Below are 12,702 nucleotides of genomic sequence, written 5' to 3'. Positions count from 1 at the left end.
TGCGTACATTCCTGTTTACTCTACCCACTGGTGCGCTCCCACCACTGGTTTGGGAAGTGGTATACACATAGCATTAGCCACAATCCATACCTATCCTATACCTATCCTATTGTTTCTCATGAAATACTGCCTTTTCATGTGTTTTTCCCCAAACCAGCTTCAATCCGAATTGAGAAAATTAAAAAAACTGTATTGTAAAATGGTAATGTGAACACAGCCTCATAGTGGCTGATCAGATGCCTGTGAGAAACAGGCAAGCACTGCAAGAACTTCAATTTCCTCACTGTTTTTCTTTTAAAGTTACTGTCTCTATGCTACAAGTCTCATTTGTTATTCTAACTGATAAAATATGTTCTATTATATTTGAAAATGCATAATAGATGCACACTTTTCTTCATCAATATGGCAGTACTTGAAGGCGAGGTATAGCTATAACTGGATGTCCATATAGACCTTTTAGGAATATACAGCCATGTGTTCCCCATAACAACCATTTATGCTCCCAAATTACTGAAGAATGTCATCATAAACCAATAAAACAAATAGTTTAAGCCCTTGAAAAAGTGAATAGCCAAGTGCAATTCTACACATGTCTATTTAAAAGCAAATCCCACTCTGTTCAAGAGCCATACTCCCAGGTTCTACAGTCTTCACAAAATTAAGGCGAAACAGAAAAGACTACGCAACTGACGGCACATTTTCATATGAGACCTGAATGCATTACTACTTATTAGTAATACACCTTTAGCCCAAGAAACCCGCTATATTCTCTCCCCTCCATTTTATTTGCGCAACCAGTGAATTTCATGGAGTAACAGATTTGAACCCAGGTCTCCCTTTCACACCATGTTGCCTCTATATGTGTGTGCCTACTGCCCACTATTATTCCTTTCTGCAGAATATTACATATATTGATTAGAATCTTCTTTTGTCCTCAGAGAATGCTAATAATAATGACCAGTCCTTTTAGTATCATCAGAACTGTCCACTGCCCAGTTTCTTCTCATAAAATGTTTCAGAGAAAAAGAGATTATGACTTCCATTTATGACAGCTGCAAGGTTTTTCTCACAATCCTTTGGGTTCTTTATGTTTTTGGATTTATAAGACATTAGTGCTATGGCTGAACCAAGGTCTTAAAAGTAACTCTTTTATTAAAAAAAGATACACATACATACACACACACACACCCCTCAAAGTTTCAAAGGCTTCATCCTGATACATACATACATACATCTGTATATATACAGTGGTACCTCAGGTTAAGTACTTAATTCTTTCCGGAGGTCCGTTCTTAATCTTAACCTGTACTTAACCTGAAGCACCACTTTAGCTAATGGGGCCTCCTGCTGCTGCTGCGCCGCCGCTACACGATTTCTGTTCTCATCCTGAAGCAAAGTTCTTAACATGAGGTAATATTTCTGGGTTAGCGGAGTCTGTAACCTGAAGTATATGTAACCTGAAGCGCATGTAACCCGAGGTACCACTGTAGTTGTCAGGAATCTCTTATAAGCACTGAGTTTCTAATTTGAATTACCCTCATTCTTACTAATCAGTGTGGGGAGGTGAAAAATCAGAGTGAAAATTACTTCAAGGCTATATTCTGAGACAAACTTTCAGTTTCAATTTTCACAAACTAATTTATCTATCTACCTATCTACATATATGGGAGGAGTTAATGTTATATTCAGTACAAATCTTATTGCAAATTGCATTTTTCATTTTCTTTTAATGAGTTTCCTTATATTCCTTGTTTTCTTTCTGAAGTATATGAGGGCCTGTCATATTAATAACTTTGTTTATTGTTTTGTGCTTCCCCTAATATGGCAGACAAAATGAAGACGATAAGTTAGAAGATAATAAATGTTTTATATGATCAACCACTTTTTGTAAGTTTCTCCTCTTCATTTATGGACATATTTATGCTTTGTAAACATAAAACAGGAGAATGTAACTTAGCCTTAAGTTTTAAGAGAAAGGGGTTGGGGTGGGGGAATCAGGGCAGGCCAGAAGAAAAGAGAGACGGGAGGGAGGGAATAGATAAAGAAGAGATACCAAAAAAATGGAGAAGAACAGTGTATGCCACCTGGAGCTGATTGGTGGAAGAAAAAAGGGAAAATATACAGTGAATGAATAAAAACAGAAGAATAATACAAAGCCTGCAAAGTGAAATAGCTTAGCTGCACCAAAAAATGGCATCAAAGACCAGAGGTGGCACTGTTCACAGTTAAAATCTCAGGAAAAAGCAGATCATCTCCATATCTTGGCAATACCCAGGAAGTCACCTGCAATACATACAGCAGGGGTGGGGAACCTGTAGCCCTCCAGATGTTGTTCGGCTACAACTTCCATTATCTCTGGCTATTGGACATGCTCACTGGGGTTGATGGAGTCCAACAACATCTGGAATGCTGCAGATTCCTCAGCCCCACTCTACAGCCTCAGTTAAAATGACAGACAGTTAAAGAAGCAGTAGTTGCTTTGCAGGTGGGCACAGCTTTTGAAGCTGCTTATGGAAATAAAGGTGAGAGAAATCTCTAACTGCAGGAAAAAAGAAAGGCAGATGAAGTTTTTTATACACTTACATAATACTTTCTTTTAAGAGCTAAAGTTCTTAAAACCTTGTTCTCACATATATTCCGGCTGTCATAACCAACATGACATGACTTCCATCCTGGAATAATGATGAACTCCAAATGCCAAACCAAATGGTTACTAGAAAATCAGTTGACCATGGCCAATGCTTCAGATTAGGCTCATGCAACAAAGTTGCAATCTCACTAGCTCATGTAAAATGACTTTGGTGTTCTGACCTGTGCCTAAGAGGATTGCACCAAATTGTAATAACAATGTAAATTGTTTAAGGATTATTAACTAATTTCTAAGGTGCCAGCATTGTACAGGTATGCGGACATAAGCTTCAAGAAACTATGGGGAAGAACAAATTGGTGTCAGTTAAACCATTTCAAAATGAGTGAAGAGAAAATAACACCCTTTTAAAAAGAGATTGTACTGTGTGTGTGTGTGTGTGTGTGTGTGTATATCCTCAAAACAGTAATTTTATATAACATCACATAATTTTGCTTCTCTGGCTTCCTAACATCAGATAATGTTAAGTAAAATTATTCTTTTAAAATTATAAGTTTTAGAGCATTTAAACTAATACTTTAAAATTGTAGGTATAAAATATATTGGAAACAGAAAGGGAAAGAAATGAGGGAATTTGTACAATGTAATAACCCAATCCACTAAACTATAATGGTAACAATTTCTTTTATAAAGTGAGAATGCTAAAAGTTCATGATTTCTTCCCCCGTAATACTGATAAATAGTGGTGCCAGTAACATGAAGATTCTGTTGGGTAGGATTACCTCTCATTAGGCACCTTTCTGAGTCTAGTTACTATATTATAATCTTTTAATTCTCCAGACAGTGAAGCATATTTACTTACAGGTTTATAAACGTTTGATTCTGGGGATTTTGGCACGTTGCCATTAATTACATGAGTTCATTTTAGAATGCACTTCATCTAGTGCCTCTGAAGTGATATCAAGATTATTAAATGCTTTCAGATGAAGTACTTTTCACTGTTCACCAATCACAATTTTTCATTTGTTCCCTGCTTATTTCAAGTTTTACAGTGGCATGATAGTGTTGTGGACTGAACAGGGAGAGCAGATGATTTGTCCAGGTTGGGGAGATGCACAAGTTTTATTTTGCATGCAACAGAATTGTGGAAGGACCAGAACAAGGTACTTCTGGTCCTTTTTTGCTGAGCATCACTGTTACTTCCAAAGCTGATTCTGGCTAGTGTTGAGGCAGGGCAAAGTTGTTTCAGTCCTTTCTGTTCCTGGCTCCTGCCAGTTCCCTGCTGGCGGGTGCTGGGTTTTTTTTGGCCCTTCAGTGCTGCTGTTGTCTTTTCTCTAAGCCAACTGAAAAACAAGTGACCAAGTTTATGGCAACTCTCCATATTCATCCATATTGGGTGGACCTATACTCTGAGGTTCCCAGTCAGGTACAGGTATACCTGCTTGACCCTGCCCAGCCAAGTCAGTCTTGCTTGATGGCAAGAGTGGGTGGACACCATTGGGTTTTCAGGGAGTGCCACAGCATGGCAAAAGATCAACATCCAAGAAAATGAAATCTACTTGAAGGTGGTGAGCAATGATTCTTGGAAGTTCTGGAAGTTCTCCCACCAAATTCCTGAATTAATATTATTGTGGAATCCAGCTTTAAAAACTTAGTTGTTCCAGATCTTGTATGTTAGGGGAAAGTGTATGAATTAGGCAGAGAATGTTTTACAAATATTTAAGGGAGGAAATCATGTCCCACTGAATTCCCTTCCCCATTTTGAAATGCTCAGGCAGCATGAAGCTCAGCCTCTCAAAATGGTAGAAGCATATGGTAAAGCATGAGTGAACAGGTCCTGTGTGTATGTATAGTAACCATTTTAAAATAATATGTATTTTTTACTGTGGATTCAATATTATAGACTCATAATATGCAAACGCAGTCTGCTTTTAATACACATTCATGGCATACATGTTAATAGCTCCAAAGGAGCTGTTACAAGATATGCTCTGAATATGTATTAGGAACAGTACACAATATGTAACTAAGACCATTCTATATTATATTATGAATCTATAATGCAGAATGCATAGCACACAGTTACACCTCAAAAGGAACTATGATGATTGATGCTATGAATGCCTATTAAGAATAATATTGACTAAATGTTTATGGCTCCCTTTAGCTGTTGTCCGGGGTAATATACTACATAGTATTCCTTTTTAGTATATTATTCACTATTTGCATAACATTTTTTAAAAAGATATATTTACTGTTTTAGGAAAGGTTAGAAAGGTATTCTTTTGTTTAGAAATTATTGTTGTGCTTTGACTCTGGCACTTTTATTACTCTTAACACCATTGAGTAAATTCAATGCAATTTTATGAGTGCTTGCAACTCTCTACAAATGCATGTAAAATAGAGATTTCAACCAACACTGTGCTGAAACACCTCTTGCTTACCAAAATGAAAGAAATACCATAATCTCGAAAATCTCATTTTTCCTCCCAGTTGTATTTTACCTATTATGTGTACAAATAACATCTAAAATTACTGTAATTGAAATACACTAGTGTGATAAAATTGTTTCCATTTATTCAGCTTGTTTACTCTGTGCATCTGATAGCATTTTTTGTACTGCTGATATTACTGTTTGCTGATGGTGATTGGTACTTTCCTCATATGCTTCCTCCTCCACTAGCAATTTCATGCTGTTGCTATTCAATCTACTTTGCTGGAAATCTACTTATAAACAACGGTTATTCAGAAATTCTTTGAACATGTTTCTAAAGAGCTTTCTTAAAAAAATAAAAAATAGTATGTAATCTATGATGGTGCTGTTTAGATAGCTAAGCATTATTCATACTTGGAATTCTCCCTCGGATTTAGGCCATGCCTTCTGAAGTTTGTTTCTGGAAAGATATTACAGTGCCGATATTCTAATTGCCACAAGGTAATTTCTTTAGTGGGGCGCTGTGGTCTAAACCACTGAGCCTAGGGCTTGCCAATCAGAAGGTCGGTGGTTCAAATCCCCACACCATGAGGTGAGCTCCCGTTGCTCGGTCCCTGCTCCTGCCAACCTAGCAGTTCAAAAGCATGTCAAAGTGCAAGTAGATAAATAGGTACCGCTCCGGTGGGAAGGTAAACTGCGTTTCTGTGCGGTGCTCTGGTTCGCCAGAAGCAACTTAGTCATGCTGGCCACATGACCCGGAAGCTGTCAGTAGCTGTCAGTTATGAGTTGTTGTTGTTTGTATAACGCCCTATGCCCGCAGGTGTCAGGGCAGTTTCTGCAGCCACAGCAGGCAATGTGATTGTCCCATGTTCTGACTTCACCACCACAGTCACACTCCATTGCCTCTCAAAACAGATGCCAAGAACAGCAACTTTTTGTTAAAAAAAATTAGGATTGTGGGCATAATTCCAGTCACCGGTGCTATCATACTAACGGGACTAAATCTGAATTTTTAATTTTAACTGAGTTGTGGCCAGTTAAAAAGCTAAATTAAGTTCTTCTCCGCTGCCCATACCCATAATATATTGTACTAGAGCTGAATAATAGCAATGGACTCAGCAGTCTATTTTAACAGAGGAAAATTAGGCAAATGAAACTTGTTACCTATTTTAGCCAGGGGTCTCATTACCCTAGTGGAAAACCATTTGTAGACAATATTCAAAATGTTAGCAGGACCAATCACAGGATCTATCACACACACTTTAGCACAGAGACACAATCCAATTGACTCTTCTCCCTTTTGCTAAGCCCCCTTTCCTCAGCTGGGCCATGCATATCAGCAGAGACAAGTTATTTTCAACACTATCACCACACACTTGGTGGGGTTTAAAGCACCATGAGATGAGGATTAAAATCAGCCTTTCTTACTTCCTCATGCACATCAACTGAAGAGTGAGGAGAGCACAGTGTGCATCTTCACTATGGAGTGGAAAGGTTTAAATCTCCATATGCCACAGTAGGGAAGACTGCTCCCCCCCCCCCCAAGTTTATCAGAGCAAATGAACTGACAGGGAGATTAGTTTCATCTACAGTGTGCCATGAAGGGAATGAAAAAACGCCCTGCCTATTCCTCAGCTAAAGGGGGATATTTAAACCTCTTCGTCACACAGTGTACCACAATGGAAGAGAGAAGAAGAACCCATACTGGTTTGGAGGGGTCCCCAATGAACCAGTGTGCTTGCTGGTGGGCACCAGTGTTGGAAACAGGATGCGAGAAAATGCCAGGGGTTAGATGCAGAGTTTCCTGGCCTCTTTTTTCCTTTATCTAATTTAATCAGGTAGTGTTTAAACTAAAGCGAGCAACTTCTCAAGTAACTCAAGACTCTTCTTCTGTCTGTATAAATCATGGAAATACAGATGGTTCAATAAATTACAACATTTATTTAGAAATGCCAGGTTGGTCTTTATCCAGCCATGTATTCATATTTTTTCATACCATGATGGAGGAATGAGTTCAAATAGGCACTTAATTAAGTTACAAACCTAATTTGCTTTCAAGGTTTCAAGTTACAGACAAGGCAGGGACAAGGCAGTAAATGAGAAATACATGCTCCCTTAGGAATTAAAAAACCAAAATGGAATACATGTCTGAATCTCTAGCTCAATTTAGACCTCACAGAGCCCTTGAAAGACAGACAACAGAGAAAGTAAGGCCTTGTGATCAGTACATTAGCAAAGCTGGAGATTAGTTTTGAGAGCACAATAGTACAGTCAGTTGAAACCAAATCTGATTGTGTGTTGATGAGAAACCAGGAGGCATTGCTAGGTACTTAAAGGATTCGGGGCATGGGCCCATGACACAAATTTGCATGTGCTAATTTATATGTATAGACGCCTCTGGGCAGATTAAGATGGCAGATGGCTGGGGTGGTCTCACCAGTACTGCACTTTGCAGTGGACTCAGATACACGGTAAGCAAAGTATAGGAACATCCCTGATTATAATGTTAGAGATTTATTTTTGTTTTAAGCGATTATATAAGTGATTATAGATTTAAAAAAAACAAACCACACACACTTAAGACAAGGTTTTTATCAATTTTCTCATAATTTTTCAATGTTATGGAGAAATTATGGAGCAGGCCATGGTCTGAAGGAACATGAGGCTTCCACTCTGCCACTACTACAAATCAAGTCTGGATCTGGTTAATGCCTGGTTGGGAGATCACTTGAGAAACACAAGTATACCTGCCTTACCTTCCACCAGGGGCCAAAAGTGGAGTTATAAATGTAAGGAAAATAAATAAGTATATGCAAATTATGCCTTGGCATACCACTCCCCCCCCCCCCATTTGAAAATGCAGTTGCATGAAATAAGAAAAACAGAACAAGTTGTATTTGGGACACAGAACTTCTCGTAATTGTGAGAAACCTTACTACAAAATCATTTTCTGGTGATTTCTTCAGATAGGGTTCACCTCTAGTCACAGTTATAAGTGTCTAAATCTCACGCAGGTCATGACAGATACATGTGTTTTGAGGAGTCTAGCTTAATTATCTTCCTGTTATAGCTTCACACATGCTGCAGCCACAAGGTTTAAATCAGCCCTGTGTGGCTCAGGACCAGTTTACTGCAGCGGAGGCTGTCTTACATCCCCAGTAGGTCACTGCATTCTGTAGGAGGGTGGCTCCTTGAAGTCCCTAAGATAGCAGAAGCCCACTCCACAGCAATTTGGAGCAGGGCTTAAAGCATGCATCCCTACTGAGATATGAAATGTGCCCACTATTTTTTTACTTTGCAGAAACAAGTAAAGGCATTTTTGTTTTGTTTTGACTTTTAATATATATCCTTGGGTGTTTTATTTGTATTGACTTAAAACCTTTTAGTTGTTTCTATTGCCTTTATTTCTAATTTTAGCTTGCTATTATGGTCAATTGTAAACCGCCTTGAATCTTAAGTGAAAGGTGATTCATCAATTCATAAAAAACTAATCAAATATAATAATTCTCCCCTGCTTCACTGTAGAAAAAGTAGGGTATCTGAACTAAACTGCCTGAACTGAAACAGTTTGCCAGGACTAGATAGGCATTTAGCCTGATCCAACCAGGCCGCTCTTACCATCCTGAGGGAGTTGATCACAGTGTCACTAAGTATGCTGAGTATGTTTTTAGTAGATAAGACATGAAAAAAACTGAGCTTCTGTATATCCTGTATTAACATAGGCTTTTTTAAAAGATATCCAAGATTAACCCATGGGAGAGGAGAGAACCTAGTGAGTCACGTGACATTGGGGAGTCAGGACTAGCTGTCATAGTCCTGCTTCCAGCTCAGGTGTTGATTTCCGACCCCCAAATAATGGGTGGGGAAGTAGCTGAGGGCTGGATAACGGAGGTCATACCTTTGCAATTTTACAACCTTACTTGGTGGTCTGACTACTGAGTCATTCCACCAAATCGTGGGAATTTTAAAAAAGTGTGCTGCTATGAATTGCCTTTGCTTTTCTGTGATTCCCCATCTGTTACTGTAGCCTTTTTAGTTTCATTGTTTACAGCATTTGCTATCTTCTTGTGAACCATTTCAGAAACTGTTGTATTAAGTGGTATACTATATATAAACTTATGAAATAAATAATAAAATAGCCTTGCTCTATGAGGTATTTACAGTGGTGCCCCGCAAGACGAATGCCTCGCAAGACGGAAAACCCGCTAGATGAAAGGGTTTTCCGTTTTGGAGGTGCTTCGCAGGACGAATTTGCTATGGGCTTGCTTCGCAAGACGAAAATGTCTTGCGATTCCTGGGGGTTTTTTTCCGCTCCCCACCCCCTTTTTCTAAGGCACTAAGCTGCTAATAGCCTTTTAGCAGCTAATCCGCTAATAGCCGCTAAACCGCTAATAGCGCTAATCCGCTAATGGGCTTGCTTTGCAAGACGAAAAAACCGCTAGACGAAGAGACTCACGGAACGGATTCTTTTCATCTTGCGAGGCACCACTGTAATCATATTATATCAATAGCATACTCAGGTGCTGAGTTGTGATGGTTGGCAACCCCTGGCTTAACCCATAGGGTAAGAGTCTGTCTTTCACATCATTTGGTGCATTTGCTGTGAATCCTTTTGTGCATGTCCCCCCACCCCCCACAATCTGGGAGGCGGAACAAAATAGGACCCAAAGCAATACATCGTAACTTGGATCCTGAACACCTTGGTGCTCAGATGTTTTGCTCCCGAACGCTGCAAACCCGGAAGTGAGTGTTCCAGTTTGCAAACGTTCTTTGGAACTCAAACATCCGACGGGGCTTCCGCGGCTTCCGATTGGCTGCAGGAGCTTCCTGCAGCCAATCAGAAACGACGCTTTGGTTTCTGAATGTTTTAGAAGTCAAACGGACTTCCAGAACAGATTCTGCTCGACTTTCAATGTACGACTGTATTCCAGTAATTCTGGGGCAACATTGGGCTTCATTTGATTTTACTGCTGAGGTTCAACGGTGGAGGCCTACAAGTTGGTAGCAATAATAATGAATAAAATACATTTCCCTCACCTTTGAATTTGTGTGATGTATTCTAGGCTTCTAGGAAAGACAGAGGATACTGTTGGGGTACTTTGCATGTGAAGTCTGTTACTACAAGTACAGGCATCTCCCCAGTTACGCAGGGGTTATGTTACCAGGTACCATGTGTATACATGACATGTACAGTGAGGAACACCGTCTAAAAAGCCTGTAAACACCCAGTAAACCTCTGGGAACTTTTTTAAAAAACCCAGCAGCACTTACCAGACTGGCATGAATGGTGGCACTGGTGGCTCTTAGTCTTCCTCATCGCTGAATGATGTGGAAACGACAAGGGGGTGGGTAGACCGGTACCCTGAAGTCCTTGGCCATGGCTCAGATTCACTTGCTGCTGATGGTACTGCTGCAGGTGTCTGCAGAGGAACAGGGTAATGGGCAGCTGACTCTGTTGTCTTTTCAGCTGGTCAGGGTATGCTTGGGAAACCTCCTTGTCCGGGAATGCAGCTTCACCAGTGGTGTGGATATTCTTCAAACTGTAGTGGCCCTTCAAGCGGTGCAGCCAACCGGAGCTGGCTTGGAACTCCTTCACACACTGTTTCCCCTCTCCAGTAGCAGACTTGAAGCTGCGAACAGCCTGAGAGCTTTCTGGCACAAGGTGTTGCCATCAATGGGGACACACTTGCGGTTCATGTCCTCCAGCTTTCTCTGTCTTCACCAGAACCTTGTCCCACACATTGCTGGTGACCTTTGCAGTTGTTGGTGCACTCGCTGCAACTCCTGCCCAGATTTCCTTCTTCTGTATCTTGATGGCACATATGCTGGACTCATTCCTGCCTTACTTCCGTGCCACAGCGCACACGGTCATACAGTCTTGTAAACAGCCCAGCGCTTCCAGTTTCTCCTCCCGCGTGAGCAGCACTTGCTGCTTCTTGGGTTTCTCGGCACCGTGACGATGCCCTGTGTTTAGGTGCCATCTCCAAAAACTCATCTGAAAACTCTGTCAAAAATCCACCAAATTCCACTACAATTGCTCCCTCCAAACCTCCTTTCAGATGCATGGGATCAAAGTTGCAAAGGCTGCTGGGATTGCTAGTCCCTTTCCTGCTCTTTTTGTACCATTCCATTTTTGCAGTTTTCCTGCTCTTTTTGAGCTATTTTTGCCTCTTTGGGGCCATTTTTTGCAGTTTAAACCAAATTATTTATTTCCCTGTACTGCACATATACGTGGTCATGTGCAAGCAGAATGTCCCATGTTGGGTAAAAGATCCTTGCATCACAGGGTGTTGGACTAGATGACCCTTGCGACCCCTTCCAACTCTACACTTCTATGATTCTAAGGGGGGGGCAAGGGGTGCCAACTTGAATAAAATATTGGGTGGGGGGGGTGCAGGTAAGCCCCACCTTGCCTAATCGATCACATGACATGGTGCACACACACAATTTGAATGGCAATGCCCATCAACTTTTTGGGTGTGGTGGTAGCCCCCTTCAGATATTTTATTGGGGGAGAGGCAAAAACCCCTCTGCCCCTAGGAGTTCATTCCTATGGGGGGGCACCTGTACTCCTACATTTACTTGTGCCTCCTTAGAGGTGGAACAAATTTAAAGTGTAATCCGGAAAAACATTTAATGTATTTAGGACTGCTGGAGCCAGTGCCGGATTTACATATAAGCTAAACAATCTATAGCTTGGGCCCCCAAATATACTTCTTAATTGTATTTCACCATTAATATACTTCTTCTTAATTGTATTTCAGTTCAACAATTACTTTGATAAAATACATATTTTGTTATGCGCAAATGGCTTTAGAGACCTACGTATTAGGTCCCTAAATTACCATATAGCATATATTCAACACAAAAAACAGCAACAATCTGTTGTTGACTAAGGACAGCTGGACATATAAAGGGCCCCATTACCTCCAGCAGCTTAGGGCCTCATCAAACCTAAATCTGGCCCTGGCTGGAGCCTTATGGCACCATATAAACTTCCCTGGGCCTAGAGGATTTGCGTTGAAGCAGAGCATTTGTAGAGTATACAGAAGGTCTTTTGTTTTGCCCTGAAGAGGATCTTTCTCACGTCTGGGCCATATAGGTGTGAGAAAGGTCCTCTTCAGGGCAAAACAAATATATTTATCAGAGGCCCAGAGGCCATCAGGTGCAACAGGTCCCGCCGGAGTCCATTCCTCTTGTAAAAAAATGTTCACCCCATTCAGGGACAACAACAACAATAGTCAGGCTGGTTGATCTTTGGGACCAGGCCAGGCTCGGGGGTTTTTTTTAAATGTATTTTTAAGTAAGTACCGCGCTGCCAGTCTGAAAAGAAGAGCCAGGCGGTTTTCGTGAGGAAACGATGACGGCGGGTGGGGAGGGCGAAAGAGAAAGAGAGCGCGAGAGCCCCAGTTTTGGCGGGAGGGGCGCGAGCCGCGCTCGGGCCGAAGCTGACGCCAGTTTCCGCGCTGGGAGGCTCCGTCTGGGGCCAAGCTAAGCCGCTGCCCCGGTGGGTGGGTGGGGGCGGGCGGGGTGCTAAACAGCCGGAGGAAAGGAAAGAAGGGGGGGGGCGCGCGGAAGAAAGAGGCGGGAACGGGAGGGGAGATGTTGGGGAAGCGGCTGGCCTGGGAGAAGAGCTCCTGCTAAAGTTATTTCTCCCCCCCCCCCCTCTATTTCCTTCCTT

General features: G+C 41.3%; 1 protein-coding gene and 1 long non-coding RNA gene across 2 annotated transcripts in view; one reads left to right on the top strand and one right to left on the bottom strand.

Annotated features, from left to right (window-relative positions):
* The window catches only part of LOC310658331, a 116,425-nt gene extending 104,116 nt beyond the window's left edge, over positions 1-12,309 (bottom strand). Inside the window, exon 1 of the long non-coding RNA XR_014502241.1 lies at positions 10,293-12,309. This is a non-coding gene — a long non-coding RNA (uncharacterized lncRNA). The remainder of the gene's footprint in view (positions 1-10,292) is intronic.
* A 125-nt stretch (positions 12,310-12,434) lies between these two features.
* Positions 12,435-12,702, top strand: part of MDFIC (MyoD family inhibitor domain containing) — a 42,389-nt gene continuing 42,121 nt past the window's right edge. The window contains exon 1 of the mRNA XM_083400078.1: positions 12,435-12,528. The gene's annotated coding sequence lies outside the window, so the exon portion shown is untranslated. The remainder of the gene's footprint in view (positions 12,529-12,702) is intronic.

This window comes from Podarcis tiliguerta (assembly GCF_965153285.1).
Source record: "Podarcis tiliguerta genome assembly, chromosome: 10".
NCBI lineage: Eukaryota > Metazoa > Chordata > Lepidosauria > Squamata > Lacertidae > Podarcis > Podarcis tiliguerta.
The sequence above is the reverse complement of the archived record's forward strand: the minus strand, read 5'-3'. Positions and strand labels throughout refer to the sequence as shown.